Source organism: Cyprinodon variegatus, unplaced genomic scaffold (genome assembly GCF_000732505.1).
Source record: "Cyprinodon variegatus isolate N-32 unplaced genomic scaffold, C_variegatus-1.0 Scaffold618, whole genome shotgun sequence".
Classification (NCBI taxonomy): Eukaryota; Metazoa; Chordata; class Actinopteri; order Cyprinodontiformes; family Cyprinodontidae; genus Cyprinodon; species Cyprinodon variegatus.
The window spans coordinates 260,651-276,602 of record NW_015151071.1 but is presented as its reverse complement, the minus strand read 5'-3'; the positions used below and the strand labels follow the sequence as shown (position 1 = coordinate 276,602).

Sequence of the window (15,952 nt, the reverse complement as noted above, 5' to 3'; positions counted from 1 at the left end):
TCTGTTAGGCTTCATTCAGAATCTTATATTAGTAAAGTTAGAGACCAACCTGCTTGATTATTTATTTATTTATTTATTTAATCAGGACAGAGCACATTAATGAACAATCTTATACTCCTGTACAGATTGTAAATGAGCCAGATTATAGCATAGTTGCTAATTTCCATCTGTCGTCCTGAGGCAGAAGGACAAAACAACACAAGATCACATCATTCAATATCAGACAAAACACATAGACACACGTTCAGACAATGACATTACAGCAATAAAGTTAGTGAGTGAATGACTGGGAACTTTTAAGACACTGTTTAAGGTGCTTTTTAAATGTGCAATAAGTGGGACATTCCCTGATGTTTGTTGGGAGGCTGTTCCAGAAGTGACTGATAGAACGGTTTGTCCAAAGGTTGTTCTTCTGTGGAGGATCTCTAGATCTCCTCTGGAGGAGGCTCTGGTGTAAATACGTCTGCCAGGTCTAATGTAGGTAGAAAGTGGATGTGGGGCTAATCCATTCAGAACTTGGTAAATTAAAACACTATTTTTAAACTGAATACAATATTCAAAATTGAGCATATTATATTTTTACAAAATATTACACTGGTGGGATGACAGGGGCTTTTAATCAAAGATTTTTAAAGATTTTATTGAATAATATTTCTATTGGTTTTAAAATTTTGTAATGACAATAATGACAAGAAATAAACCTTCTGGTGAATCAACTTCTTATTGATCAATAAACAATGGGCACCCTGATGCCTAGCTGCTAACGTTGCTACTAGAGGTGTAACAACATATTGATTAAATAATTATTGGCTCAGATGTTAAGTCAAAACATTCATCCCTATCCTCATCTTTAAGATATTTCTTTATTTTGAAATTCAAAAGGCACAGCACTACAGTAATGGTTGGAACTAAGGCTGCAACTAATAATCGATTAATCAAAGGTTCCTTAAAGAAGATTTTTGTTATGGAATTAAAACAGGTGAAACTAAAACACTTCCATTTGAGGAGTTCTGGATAGAGCACATTGACAGACAAAAAGTTTATTTGTTTTCTCTTTTTTTACAATCTTGGTATAACTACTTCTCTAAGTGTGTTGCTCTTTCAGCTAAAGGCACGTTTAACAGTCTCTATACTTCAGTTAACGATTAACTGATTATTAAATTAGTTGCCGATTATTCCAATAATGGATTAGTCATGATTAATCCGATTAATTGTTTCAATGTAGGTTGAATAAATTTTTTTGTAATCCGAAGAAAGCTGTATTGGGCTGAAACGAATGATACATTTCCTAATGGATGCATCTGTGTATTGTTTCTTTTTTTTTTTTTTTGGTTAATAATTTGATGGTAAACGTTCTGTAGAAAATATTTTTTTTAGCAATTTAGACGAGCGGAAACTAAAACATTTTCACCTGAATTCTGAATAGAGCAATCAACGGTCAATATATTTAATATATTTTGGTATCATCAGCTAAAAGTACGTTTTAGAATCTATAAATTACACTTAAAAAGGAATCGATTACTAAATTAGGTGACAGTTTTTTTTTATTATTTGTATTTGGTTAATCACGATAATCTGATGAAAGTTTTCTGTATTCGATTCAAATCCACAGCTTGGAAATAAAACGGTCCGATCATATTAATTTCTTTTTCCGTTGATCTCAGTGTAAATGTTAAACTGGCAGGTGACGTCACACCGTATCGACCACAGACGTGTGAACGGAACCAGAATCGTATTGTGACAGACTTAGTGATGTGGGCAACCATGGAATTGTCATTGAACAAATCGTTAAAATGTTTAATCGTATAAAGTTGGTGATTTTAATGGCTTGCAGTTGCATAACGTTTCCACCTGTAGCACATTAGCAGTTTGTTGGGAGACTAAGAATCTCTGATAGGATTATCACTGATGCAGCTTTTGTTAAACCTTTTGAATCTTGTGGGATTTTATGCTGAAGGCAGTTTCATCCTGTCTGTCCTGCTGGTTTCAGTGTCCTGGAATCAGATCCGTTTACCTCAAACACGCATTTGGATGAGAATTTGGATGATCTCTTTATGCTGATGACATACTAGTATTTAATACTGATCCTTAGAACTTGATTCATGTTTTATAATTGGTTATTAAACTGTACGGCCTTCTTCCTGGATGCACATTTAGCTGGAATAACCTAGAGGTTCTACCAGTGGTTTATTCATGTGTAAATCCTGACTGTTTGACCTTTAGGTGTTTATCCTCTGATCACCTCACATGTTGAAGATATATTGATAGATTTTAAAATAACAATCAGTAATAATCAGTTTATGATTTTTGTCCTGCCATCTTGGAAAGGAAAAAGTTTTTTGTTTTTTGGTAAATTTTACAATGACTGGCTGCATTATTTAATGTTAACAGGACAACAGAATCTGCAGAACCAGGAAGAATAGCAATGAACAGCCGCATGCAGGCAGCTTTAATGGCCATACTGCACACATTTACACTGTGTTTGATATTCTTTATTATTCACTATTATTCACATTTTTCATAATATAAGTTGGTCTGCAAATTTGTGAAATATTTTAGTATTTGAGAGCTATTTTGAGTCATTTCATTGTAAATCCCAGAACAATAAGACCATGAGGGTTTACTGTAGGGCTCCTGAGGAGTTTTTAATGGAGCAGATTGACAGATGATAAATATTTAGATCTTAAATTCAAAGACATGATTTACAGTCTCTGCACTCTAACTATTAATCGATTACTAATAAAGATAACAATTATTTCAATAATTGATTTATTGCAATTAATCCGATTGTTTCAGTGATAATTAGATCCGTTTTGATTCACTTTTCTGGGCCTTTTAGATCTTTGCTCAACCCTTATCAGAACATTTAATTTTATTAGTTTTATTTATTTTTTTACAGCTAGAGTTTAGATTCTGACCATTTTGAGAATTTGTATAAATCTAGCAAACCAAGTAGAAGTAATATGGTCTGGAAAAAATCTTTATTTTAGATAAGGTGATATTATTTGCTCAGCACCCAGCTCCCTTCCTCCCCTTTGCTTTCCAACCGTTTTCCATCCTTAATTATGTTCCTAAATTGATTTTCTTCCGTTCTTTTCTACATTTCTTCTTTTTTTTCCTTCCCAGTTCCTACCTTCTTCCTTTCTGGCTCCGATTTTATGTCCATTTAGTTTCCCCCTCAGGGTTTATGTAGCGTTTTGGGAATTTTGGATCCTTTCCTACGGTTCCTGTCCTTGACAGATACATCTGCTGTAAATCCTCAGTAAACCTGGATATTTATCCATTAAATGGCTCTACTTAGCCATTGCCTGGGAACATTAGCTGTGTAGGAACGCTGTAACTACAGTTTCTGTGTAATGTAATCAGAGTAGTGGCCAGTTAGAGGAAACCATCCACTGGTAGCCACCTCCTCTTAATCCCAGCGTTGCCTAATGAGCAGGCCCATCTCTGTCCCAGGTCTGCAAATGTGATTAGTTGGGGATTACATCCATGTATGTGTGAAATAAAACTCCCCCCTCAGAGTCAGAGCCGTTTGTTTACAGGAGAGCAGGATAAAGCCGTGGAGGGCGTCTGCGTCATCCACTGCCGGCCGGCCCTGCTTCTCTTTCTCTCTCCCAGATTATGTTGCATTACATCACGCTCCCTGGAAGACGTGTTTTTAACATGTTTTTAGCTCCTGCACGCATGAACGGGTTAGTGAACGAGCTATCTTCATGTTTGGTGCTAAAGATAGTCTGCAAGCCTTTTTCAGTCTGTGTCAACCTTCATCTCTGCATGACCTCCAATCGGGGCCGGAGCTCTGTTGCCACGGTAACTTTATGCGTGAGTCTGGCACATCCATTCAGCACAGATGGAACTGTGAAGTCACGTGTCGTCACAGTCTCTGTGTTGTTGTATTTTTCCTTTAATGCACGTCTCGTCCGTTAACCCGTCTCCAGTGCGAAAGCAAAGTGGCGTCTTTCTCTGCCGTCTAATGTCGACTCCACAGAGACATCCGACATCTCTGGGGCTGCAGAGAGGAGGAAGCACAGTCTGCAGCGTTGCTCAGGTTGTTTCTGAACACCAACTAAAAAAACGATGTAGGGTTTGATAAGGGCTGTGTAACGGGCCCCTAATGCATCAGGGAGTAGGTTGGAGTGGGTGTCGTAGATGCCTGGTTTGGCTAGCACCTGATTAGCTGTGAGCATGACTGGGTGCAAACGTGTAGCAAGAAGATAAGAGGGAGGGATAATGCAGGATTTCACCTCTCAAATCTCAGAGGCTTGCACCACATTGCTATGTTGAGACTGAGCTGCTTGCCTTTTTACTCACTACGCCGATAGAGGAAGTAACGCTGCACCGGCTCTCGCCTTATTGTGTGTTGGTGTGCATTTGCCATGTGGTTCCTGTTGTGTTGTAATCACAGCTACTGTTTAGGAGAAGTAGAGGCCATAGAGAGCTGAGAGCATGCACAGAGGTTCAGGCGGGGTCGATGGGCAGCCATGCACACACTGATTATAAAAAAAAAAAAGATTCCTGAAGCTTTGATTTAAACGGCTTTATTTCCTGCATTGCTTTTATAAAATTCAGCTGGGATTAAGAGGGATATAACCCTCCTTTTAAGGACTTTTATACTCATTATAGATAAATACGTATTCAACACAAGGCACAGTTACCGACAGGCTTTCCTTAAAGTAAATCTAAAGGAAGCCCATCCATCCATTCATCCATTTTCTGACACGCTGATCCCTGCTGGGGTGCCTATCTCCAGCTGTCTATGGGTGAGAGGCGGGGTCCACCTTGGACAGGTCTCCAGTCCATCCCGGGGCGACACAGAGACATGTTATTCAGGGGTATCGGGGTAAAGGGGTTTAAATTAATAGACACGAGTTTTGAATTGTATGTTTGCTTATATTTAAAAAAAACAACCAAAAAACAGCTGGAACAGTGACTCTACACGGGTCTTCATATTAGAGCAAGTGTGAAGGGAATTTGTTTGACTCTACAAATAGAAAGCATTTATAAACGGGTGGAAATGAGCATAAACAGACAGATGCCTCACCCTTCCACTTCCTCTGCTCATTGTCCCCGATCCTCCGCTTTGTATCCGACATCCGACAGGTCCGTTCTAACCTCGCTGCATGCAGCCTCATCTATCTGTCTCTGAACGCTTTGGCTCGACTTGGAGCCGGGACCCGGCTATGTCATGGAAATCTGTGAACTCTTGGCTGCTCTGCTGCCAAAGACAATACATCACGCTCAGACGTGGCTTCAGCATTCTCTTCTCTCCTTTTTTCCTTCCTCGGCTCCACAACGTCTTTGCTTTTGTACATTTGACCCTTTAAGACGCTTCACTTTGAGGATCAACCTCGTCTTTCAGATGTCAGATTTAGCTAAATTCTCCTAGATTAGCTCTGATAAGTGATTGGCAGATTAAATAAAGATGATTCTGAATTTTCTTTTTTTTTTTTTCCTTTACAGTAAATTCATCAAAACTAACAAATCAACTCATAAGTTGTACGTAAACGCTCTCTTATGGGTTGATTAAATCATGCATGAATGTTTTGACAGTTGGACAGAATAACCATGTCGTTATTTTTTTTTTCAAGTTGAAATCAAAACTACCTCTATTAGATGATCTGCAGGATTTTTTTGTGTTTTCTATTGAACCTCAAAGAAAAAATAAAATTGAGAAAGCTTGAAAAAAGCCTGACTGTGTAGCTCTAACTCGGTGATTCTTCAGCTGTTTATCTTTGCATCTTTGAAAGTCCAAGTTTTGTGCTGTGAAAAAGTATTTGCCCCGTACCAGAACGTTTTCTCAGATAAACAAACACATTTAACGATCAAAGATGGCCTAAATGAATACTAAAAGTGCTTTTTAAAATATTGATTTATTTTGACAGGACCTGTGGTTAGATGTTAAAGCATTCACTCTCAAACTAGAAGCTCATGGGTTCAAACGCCACAGAAGTAAATATTTTTATATAGGGATGCACGATATTGGGATTTTGGCCAATATCCGATATGCCCATATTTTAAAACTCATGTAGCCGATAACCGATATCGATACCGATGTTAAAGCTGGACAAAAATAAGTAGTCATTGAAAATAGCAGTTTTGTTATCCATTTCTGACACTTTGAAATATAATATACCGGTACTCAAATATATTTTCATATGCTAATATGAAATTGATTTTTAAAAGCGCGGTATTGATCTATTTTACTTTCAAAATCTCGTAAAATTTCATCGTTCTGTTACAAACTCTCGTGATATTTTGCAAATTCTTGTGAGATTTTGTTAGTAAAATAGATCGATACCGCGTCAATATATCAACATATAAAAATATGGCAACATTCTGTGAATTTTCGGGGGATTTCGTAGCATAACGATGACATATAGCAATATTTCATTAGTAAAAGAGATTGATATGGTGTTTTTAAATGGCAATATATCAGCATATGAAGATATTGGGATATTTAAATGTATCAATATTTTTCCTTAGTCTTTAGAAGTTTTGTAAAAAATACGTTTTTGACGAAGAAGAAGTAGTATTTCTTTTTTTTTTTTAGACTTTAGAAACTCAGAAGCTGATCAAATATCGGGTTAAATATCGGTGGGGTGGCCGATGTCCGATATTCAGTTTTAGGCCGATACCGATAGGGGGCCGATTATATCGTGCATCCCTACTAAAAGTAGTTTTTTAAAATATTGATTTATTTTGACAGGACCTGTGGTTAGATGTTAAAGCATTCACTCTCAAACTAGAAGCTCATGGGTTCAAACGCCACAGAAGTAGATTTTCTGTTTGGAGGGAGCGGCGGCCTAGTTGTTAGAGCATAGAGCTTGGAAATCGTGAGGAATGATCTCCAATATGAGATCAATAAAGTTATTTTATCAAGAGATGGAAATGAAACCAAAGCTCCAACTAATGACACTTTTACCAATAATGGAACTCATTTAATGAGACATTTTGCCTGATCAGCAAACCTTACGGTAAAGATGACAGACAGAATTCTTCTTGACATTGAGTCGATTTCAATGCTAGAAAAAAAAGTAACTCCAATCATGTTGGCTGATAATGAAGTTGTGTCCACCACCTTGATGCAGTTCCAAAAATTAGTAGGATATTAATATATATATAGGGTTGCAAATGACGATTATTGTGCAAATTGATTCATCTGTTGATGATTTTTTTTGGTTAAATGATTAATTATCCAATAGCTGAAGGAAGATTTTTGCCTAATTAAACCAGGTGAAACTAAAACTTTTCCACTTGAGGAGTTCTGGATAGAGAATACTGACAGACAGAAAAATTTTTTTTAATCTTAAATGCAAAATTCTTATACATCTTTGTAAAATCCACCAGCTAAAGACAATTATTTCAATAATCTATTAATCCAAATGTTTCAGCCTTAATTAATAATAGATGGATAAATAATTGGAATCATCCAAACTAGACAGGAGCCATAAGTGATTTATAAAAACTATAATTGTTTTTTCTTTTTCTTTTTATCTTTGTATAGACAAACAACTAGTAGTTCCTGTTTATTAATGTAGTGTTCAGTTGCTTTAAGTCTGATCTGAAATGTTTAGACATTTCTCCTTTAGGTTTTGGGAATGGAATAAATTGTCTTCCTGCCTGAAAAAGACCGGGATTAATATTTATTGTTGACCAAATTTCCATGTGTCTGTTTGTTTTGTGACCTCCTGGATGAGTCATCGTTAAGTTTTTGGAGTAATCCTGTTCGGTCTGCAGCCGCATGTTTTCTCTATTTGTGGTTTATGGCTCTAAAAGTTGTTAATCCAACCTGGAAAACCTTTGAATCCTGTTTTTTGACCAATGGATGTCAATGTTTTCGTTACTCATTGATTCTTTAGATCGCGTTTGGGTTATATTATTTAGCAAATTTGATGTTGCCAGTGAGCTTCTATAGCTTCTGCCTTTCATAAAGGATTAAAAATTGCATTTTGCTTTTGTGATTTGTTTTCAAATATTCGATTCTGAAATATTAACTGGGTATGAAATGTTAAAACAGGCTTTTGTCTAGGAAACGGTTCCTGCTCATAGTGAATGGTCACGATTCACGAGCCAGGCCGAGTTGTTCCTGCGATTCTTAAAGGGTCCATTCAGACTTTTGTGACTGAAACGCATTTCCTGTCGCCTGCGTCGGCTTTCCCATAGGTCAGGTCTTGACTTGCAGACCCCAGACTTGTACACACATGCCTGCAGGAAGACAACTGTCAGTGTGGGAATGAAGTCACCAAAGGCACTGATTTTTAAACAGTCTTACATTTCTTTCTCCAAACGAGTCTGAGGATATATTTTAATAGAATCTCATTTGAAGTAGTGTGTCTAGTATTACTGAGCTAACTTATTCTGTTTAGATGAAAGGGGAAGAAAAACTTGACTGACAGGCTACCTTTGTTTTTGAGAAGACATTGTGAACCCAGCCAAAGTCGCCGGGCTTGGAAGGATTACGTGAAAAAAGGAAAGCAAAGGTGACATTTGTACCGGTAGCTTTGTCTGTGATATTTATAATGAAAAGATGAATGCGTGGCTCCACATGCAACCTGTCAGCTCCTGTCCTCGGAGGGGAAGCCAGAGGAGGCAGAGGAAATGCAGGCTCTGGGTTTCTGTAGTTTCAGAGGAGGATCCGAACAAGAACGGGGGCTCGTTTGGGGGGAGAGCCGGGAGGATGAGGAAGAAGAGCCAAAGGGGGGGAGGGGAATAAAGCTGTACAGCTGTTTCTCTGCTCTCAGCTGTTGCTCCTCTTCTTGGAGGCAGACTGGCTTTCTCTCTGTCTCAGACTCACGTCCTCGCCCTGACTGGGAGAAGAAGCACACTGTGTGATATTGTTCTGAGCTCGGAGGGAAGATGAAAGCTTCGGCCTCCTCCTGCTCCTATCTGATGGGAATTGTAACTCCTTCTCCATATTAGTAAGCGGGGGCGTTCAGGGCCACATATGGAAGCAGGTCTTCCTGTCTTTGTCCTGTTTCCCTCTTTCTCCGTCATGAAGGCAGATTCAGCCTTTCCTTCCCTCAGATCATCTGGGTGATCTTGTTTTCTGTCTGTGTGATCAGAGGCTCGGTGTGTGTGAATGTTTTGGAGCTCATTCTGGTTCCCGTGGAGAACACAGGTGTTCGGCGTTGGTCTCTCTTCGTTTTCACCCTCTTGTTCTGCTTCGTTGTCGGTGTAGCGGTGGAACAGGGCAGTACCATGTTAGGGGAAGTGAGGCGTGCAGCGAGCGCAGCCTCTCTCTGCATGTCAACATGTGCTAAGCTGCACATGCACCCTGTTATCTCAGTCTTGCTCAGTGAAGCAACTTCAAAGCCTCTTGGGTTTTAGTTCAAAAGTGGAAGCGAGCATTTAAACTCGTGTTCTGGTTAAAACACTAAATGTTCTTTTTGTTTTGTCATCCTATAAATATCCTTTGTCTATACATCGCCGACCTTTCACCGTTTGCAATGATAAATCTATTAAGAGTTTACCTGATAGATAGTCCAGCATGGGGCAGAACAAGATGTTGAACTGGATGAAAAGGTTTTTATAAATAAGCGTGGCGTGTATTTATATGTTCAGCTCATCTATCGATCCTTTTATAGAACAGCTGCAGCTCCTTTACCATCTTTGCACATCCAGCAGCAACATTTTTTACCCTTCTCTGTAAAAAGCAAATGTTAGCCGGTAGCTAATACTATCAAATCTCATTGTATGAAGGTTGAGACTTTGACTAGCGACTGAAACGCATGATTCTGTGAAACACAAGCAGGAAAGCATCCTGACAACATGAAGCTGCCAGCAGCATGTTGGATGAGCTGCAGCTTCTTCTTCCACATGCTTTCTTTGACCTCGATGTGAGCTGGAAGAAACTTCTTACTGGGCTTTTCTATTGGAAACAGATGCTAAAAGCACAGCGGATAGTTATTTTTCCTCCTAAGTTGACAGAGTCGTCTTGATTACTTTCTCAAGTAAATTTCTGTGACTTCAAAAGTTTGCAATTCGGGTTTTTCAATGCGACTAACAATCGCAAGTTTTTTTTTACTTTTTTCCCTCTGTGCTCACCACAAGGATATCGGTTCTTCCAACCCAAATAAAGCACATCAGTGTAACCTGATGGGTGGGAGTAAGAAAGTTAGTGACTGTGTCCAAATGTCAGCACTAACCACTATATAATGATTACGCCATTTTAGATGAGTGTCCATAAACCTAGCCCAGAGGTCACGGTTTAGTAGACTGCGGTACGGATCCGGACCCACCTGCTGGATAATCCGGACCCAACCTGGTTTAAAACATTTTAAAAAATTACCGCATCTTGTCCGACGGTGTCTAATTTCACTTGCGCTGCTTCTCCTGTTAATACGGTAAAGCCCTCCAGGACCAGGCTACATGTGATGCATATTAGCCAATGAGCTGTCAGTCAGGGCGTTTGCCACTAGCTGCTTTTAGACACAGCAGGCAAACCTGTGGCAAGCCGGGAGGTGGGAAACGATGACGAGTAAAAGTTGAAAGAAAGTGTGGACTGCTGGAAGAACTGCGGTGAACTGGTGAAAGAAAAGTGAAATGGTGTGCTCAAAGATGACCCTGCACTTTTGGGAATGTTTGGCTCAACCTGCTGCTGTGAAGCAGGATTCTCCACCATGAACAGAATCAAAATTAAATCTGGATCCAGGCTCAAAATGAGCACCTTGATATGTGCTTGAGAATGGCTTAGTCTCCGGTTAAGCCCAGGTTTAAAGCCTTGCAGGGCAGCCTAAAGCCCACTGCCAACATTAAGACAGAAAAAAGAAAGAAAAATAACAAACGATCAGTTCAGGTGTTTGAGAAAATATGGGAATCAGGAAATTATCTATAAACCAAACTGAATGATTTTTGTTCTGGACTTCAAAAAACATTTTAGATTTTAAAATGGGAAACATTTCTATTTTAAAATATTTTTTTATTTAAAAAGTCATCAATGTATAACATTGATGCATAAAACCTCATTTTATTTCAGCGTTAAATTCCGTTTAAATTAACAGATTATAAATAAAAATGTCTCTGGACCTTTACTGGTCTAGTGGATGAAAAGTAGTGGACTTGGAATTTCCCACAATGCCCCTTGAAAAGCAGTGATCATATGATAGTCGCTAGATGAGCAGAGATCTATCAGAATGCTTTGTGAGGAGCTCTCCTTGCAAAGCATCATGGGATTTGTTGTCACAGCGGCCCGCTGTCGCCTACGGCTTTCACTACTCGACAGCGCTGACAAATAACAAAGATGGCGCAGGCACTGTGCGGGGGAGGCAGGGTTACGTGATAAACGGGGACCGAAAAGTTGTGATCATCTGTCCGAACGGTCAGTTAACTGAGTTCACTATAAAGTCCACTATATAGTCCCCGCTCTATATGTAGGGTCCTATAAAATCCGTTTTATTTTTTCCCAAAGTCCGTTTTATTTTTTCCCAAAATCATTTTTTTCTGTTTTAAATTTTTGAAAATTCATTTTTTTCCGTTTTATGTATGTATTTTTGTGCTTCCAATCAATGGAATGTTGACAAAACTTGCAAAACAATAGTTCACCCGACACGTAAAAGTCACGAGGGAACTATTCGGCTCTGTACTCTGGGCTTAGCGTCGTGTTTCTTAACTTTTTCGCCGAAAGCGGAGCTGTGGAGAGCCGCTTCGCCATTTTTTAAATGTTTTGATGGGGGAAGGTGAGCGGAAATGACGGCGCGGGAAGGGTTGTGTCACCCAGATTTGCGTCCCCCGGTGTGCATCTCCTCCCGACGGACGTTCTTCTCCCACACAAAAACAGAATTTTATTTTAAACGTAGAAATTCAGCGTTTACACTAAATTCCAGGTTAATTTGCCCAATTCGGCGATTCTGTCCGCGATTCCGTGATCGCGGAAATTATAGGGCCCTATATATAGTGATTGAGGGGGTTTAGGGTTGATGTTTGGATACAGCCAGAGTCTTATTCTCATAGAATATAACAAGACCAAAACCTGAGTGCCTTTGCAACTTAGAAATTGTTTTCATTGCGACTAAATGGCAAATACGGCTGCAACTAAAGATTATTTTACAAAGCGAATCTGTTTAATTTTTTTTATAATCATTTATTAATCGGATAGCCAAATATCCCTTAAAGAAGATTTTTTACTAAATTAAACCAGGTTTAATTATAAACTTTTCCACTTTAGGGATTCTGGATAGAGCATATTGACTATTTTTTTATATTAAATGTAAAATGTTAATATATTTTTTTTATAATCTTATAATTGCTGCTCTAAGTGGGTTTCTCTAATGAATAGTTTCAGCCTTATCTGCAGATGCAGTACATTTTTCAGCTGTAGTTGCAGTTCAGGGCGTCTGTGTCTCTCAGGATTAACAGTCGGTTCTTTTTGATACTGGTCTGATCTCAAACTATTAAAACGCTTTAGCTTTTTACTGAATTATGACTGTTATTGTTAGCAGTATAATAGCATTCAACATCAAATTGAAAACATTTTAGTTCATTGTGGCTGTGATAATGTTGGTAAATTAATTTTTTTAATAGATCTTAAGTTAATTCCATCTTTAGGAATTAATTTGAAAATTGATTGAGGATTGGACAGTTTTCCAACACAGCCTTATTTCAGTTGGTCTTATTTATTCATATCCAAATAGAGGAAACAGTCACACTTAGCAGTTATGCATTTTTTATCCTGTTTTGTCACTGCATTGACAATTTTGGTTTTTACTTGATAAGATGTAAAAAACAACCCAGTTCAGCAGCGCTGACTGTTTTAGTTTGCACATCTGCTTAGAGTTTAGTATCTTAACTTGAGAGCAAACTTCTCCTGACTCTGAGCTGCGGTAGGATTTGGATGTTTTGAAAAGCTGATTCTTTGCCGTCTGTTTTCCTTTTAAAGGTCCACCAATCTCTTATACATCATAAACCCCCTCTTTGCTTTATGTTTGCGTTTAACATTAGCCTCTTTTAAAACTTTAAAGGTTGCATTGTGAGCAGCCACAGCTGTTACACATCAGGGGTTTTTATGCAGAAACATGAAGCAGCTCTGTCCTTTTGTTTGATAGGATCAGACTTATACATCCAGGATTTGTCAGGTTTCCGCCTGGATATTCCTACTTTTCCATGTCCGGAAATGTCATTGTTGAAGTGGGATTGTGGAAGTTTGTATGCAGGACAGTCATGTCAGGTTAGAACACGTATGTTCTGTTGAGTAAAATCTCTCCGTCTAAAGAGGAGAAGCTTGCGACCCTCGGTTAGTGGTTCCATCAACTGGAAGAAACACTTTTTTTTTTGGACAGGAAATGTCCTGAAGTGGGCATCGGAACCAGAATAAAACCTAAAGATGTTACTTCTTATGCAGGAATGTGGTTGCAGATGTTGAGTTATGGCATAATTCATCTAAATGATTTTATTTACCGTGACGTCGATTTTTAAAATTCACCGCTGTCTTTAAAGCTGAACTCTTTCATCCGTCTGGATCTAAGCTCTAGTTATTGGGTGACCTTCCAGCTGTGCGTGTTTGTCGCTCTTCCTGCCAGGTGACGCAGGATATTTGCTGTTTATGCGGCCCGTCGTGTGTTGATGTCCCGCGCGTCAGAAGCAGAGTTTTGTTTTATTCCCTTTTTCAGTTTCCCTGATGTTAAAACACTTCACCGATAAGGAAATGTCAACAAAACTGGAACTCTGGAAATGTTTGAAGCTCTTGCTGCATTTTCGCATCAAAGAGGTTTAGATAAATTCATACTCATTATTGCGAACATGACTCCTCTTCTCTCCTGCAAATCAACGGACCATCCAGCTTTAAGTAGTTGTTCTGAATTATTAATCTTAAATGAGACCTTCATGTTTGTTAAATCACTGACCGCTGTCGTATTTTAATCTTTCAGTCTGATTGAGATTAAATAACAGCAGGTTTGTTTTATGTTTCTTAGATTAGCGGGACTCAGGAGGACGCAGACCTGCAGTGTGTTGAGCTCCGGTTATTAGCAGCATAAATCACGCTGTTGATAACGGCTCACTGGATAGCAGGTTCAGTCTGATTAAACTTGTTTTATATAATATTTACCGTGATGTTGCTGCTTTTTTTTATTCATTGTTTCTTATTTTCATACTTTTTTATCTGCTGAGAAATGAACTTGAATTTCAATTTCAAGCTTTGCTTTAATTTATTAATCAAGGATCAAATCAAAAAGTTTTGCTATTTGTTGTGAGGATGGAGTCTATGAATAATTCCACTACATCCTGAACTTAGGGCAGCTCTTATTACCCCATTTACACTACCCTTGAAAAACGGCGCAGAGACTGGTCTGAGCTCAGTGACTGAGATAACTTGTCGTGTGTGTTAATGGAAAGAAAACTGAACCGAACCGCGCTAACTGCAGACCAGTTCCAGAGGTGGGCTCGGCTTGGTTTTTCCTGGCTGGGTTCTCTGATAACGAGCGCATGAGCAGAACGCGTTATCTCCGTCTGGCTGCACATCCCGGTTCACACTCCATTCCAGTAGTTGGCGGTAATGCCCCTCCAGAAGCTGCTTGCCAACCAACACAAAACAGAAGAAGAAGAACCACTATAAACAACAATCGAAATCTTCTCCACGCAACATTTTAAATAATGGCTTCAAAACAGCGTGGTGCGACTCCCCGCAAACACCGAAGTACAGCAATAATCATCAAGCATAACTTTCTGAATGTGACGGGCGCCGCCATTTTGATTTGCTTGATTCCCTCCTTCTTCATCTTCTTCTTCTTGTGTTTTATGGCGGTTGGCAACAACTTTTGGTGCCTTACCGCCACCAACTGCTTGATTTCCTCCTTCAATACTGGCAGTAATACCGCAGATCGTCACTAGGAGGCGAGGAACCGAGATGGCGTGATGTGTAAACGGTCGTCAGAACCGAGCTCGGTCTGGTTAACTGATCCGAGCTCGGACCGTTCTCGGCATGGATCGGTTTTTCAAGGGTAGTGTAAATGGGGTTTTTGTTTCCTGTCATTTTCTACTGGATGAACTGATTAACCCAGGTGAGCCTGACCTCGGTAACCATGGCCACACACACCTGGATTAATCACTTCATTAATCAGGTCATCCAGTAATGAAAGAAAGGGAAACAATAAAGCTGCTTTAAGTTCAGGATGTAGGGGTGTCGTGCATAGAGCCCATTTTAAAACACCCTGAACGTAAACGTCCACTAAGGACACAGGATGTGCCAATATTACACCTGAAATGCTGATATTTTAAACTCACCTTGCCAATAACAGACTTTTTTTTTCCTGGATCTACTTCAGAAACCCTGCAGTCTGCTCCCTCCTGTCCTTTACAGTCTGGCGTTGGTTTCTGAAACATTAAAGCGTCGTCATCATCGATATCTTTACTTTAGAATCTCCTTCGCTGCTGGCGAATGCATAATTCTCAGATGTTTATCACAATAACAGTGTCTTATGTATTGCTTGATATGTTGATAGAACATCTGCTGTTTAGTTATGAAGCAAATATGGGCGGATGCCAATAGCGTGGCGATAATATGGTGCATTCTTACATCTACCAAGATACATGATGTTGCATCTTTTATTAGATGCTTAATTAAGGCTGGCTGATATTACCTCAAATCAATATCATGGTAAATTGTGCAGTTTTACCTCGATAACGATAAATGCTCGATAAATACACTCTTAAAATAATGACAGGTGCCTTTTTTCATTTGTTTATTGAACGAATTACATTACATATTACTTTAAATATAAAAGTCTTGCAAAAATTCAAGTTAAAGCTTTCAGCAATGTCTCATTGAACAGGAGAAAAATGTTACCTGTCATTAACATTAGGGATGCACGATATAATCGGCCCCCTATCGGTATCGATATTTAACCCGATATTTGATCAGCTTCTGAGTTTCTAAAGTCTAAAAAAAAATAAAAAATACTACTTCTTTTTCTTCCTCAAAAACTTCTTTTTTACAGACTTAAAAACTTCTAAAGACGAG

General features: G+C 38.9%; 1 protein-coding gene across 7 annotated transcripts in view; it reads left to right on the top strand.

The window, feature by feature from the left end:
- The window catches only part of ralgps2 (Ral GEF with PH domain and SH3 binding motif 2), a 145,419-nt gene that overhangs the window by 8,762 nt on the left and 120,705 nt on the right, over positions 1 to 15,952 (top strand). Inside the window, exon 1 of one of the 7 annotated variants that reach the window (XM_015392984.1) lies at positions 8,460 to 8,480. The exons of 5 other annotated variants lie outside the window; for them this stretch is intronic. The gene's annotated coding sequence lies outside the window, so the exon portion shown is untranslated. Of the gene's footprint in view, positions 1 to 8,459; positions 8,481 to 8,795; positions 8,919 to 15,952 lie in introns of those variants that run through there. One more of the 7 variants, XM_015392983.1, reaches the window with a different exon arrangement.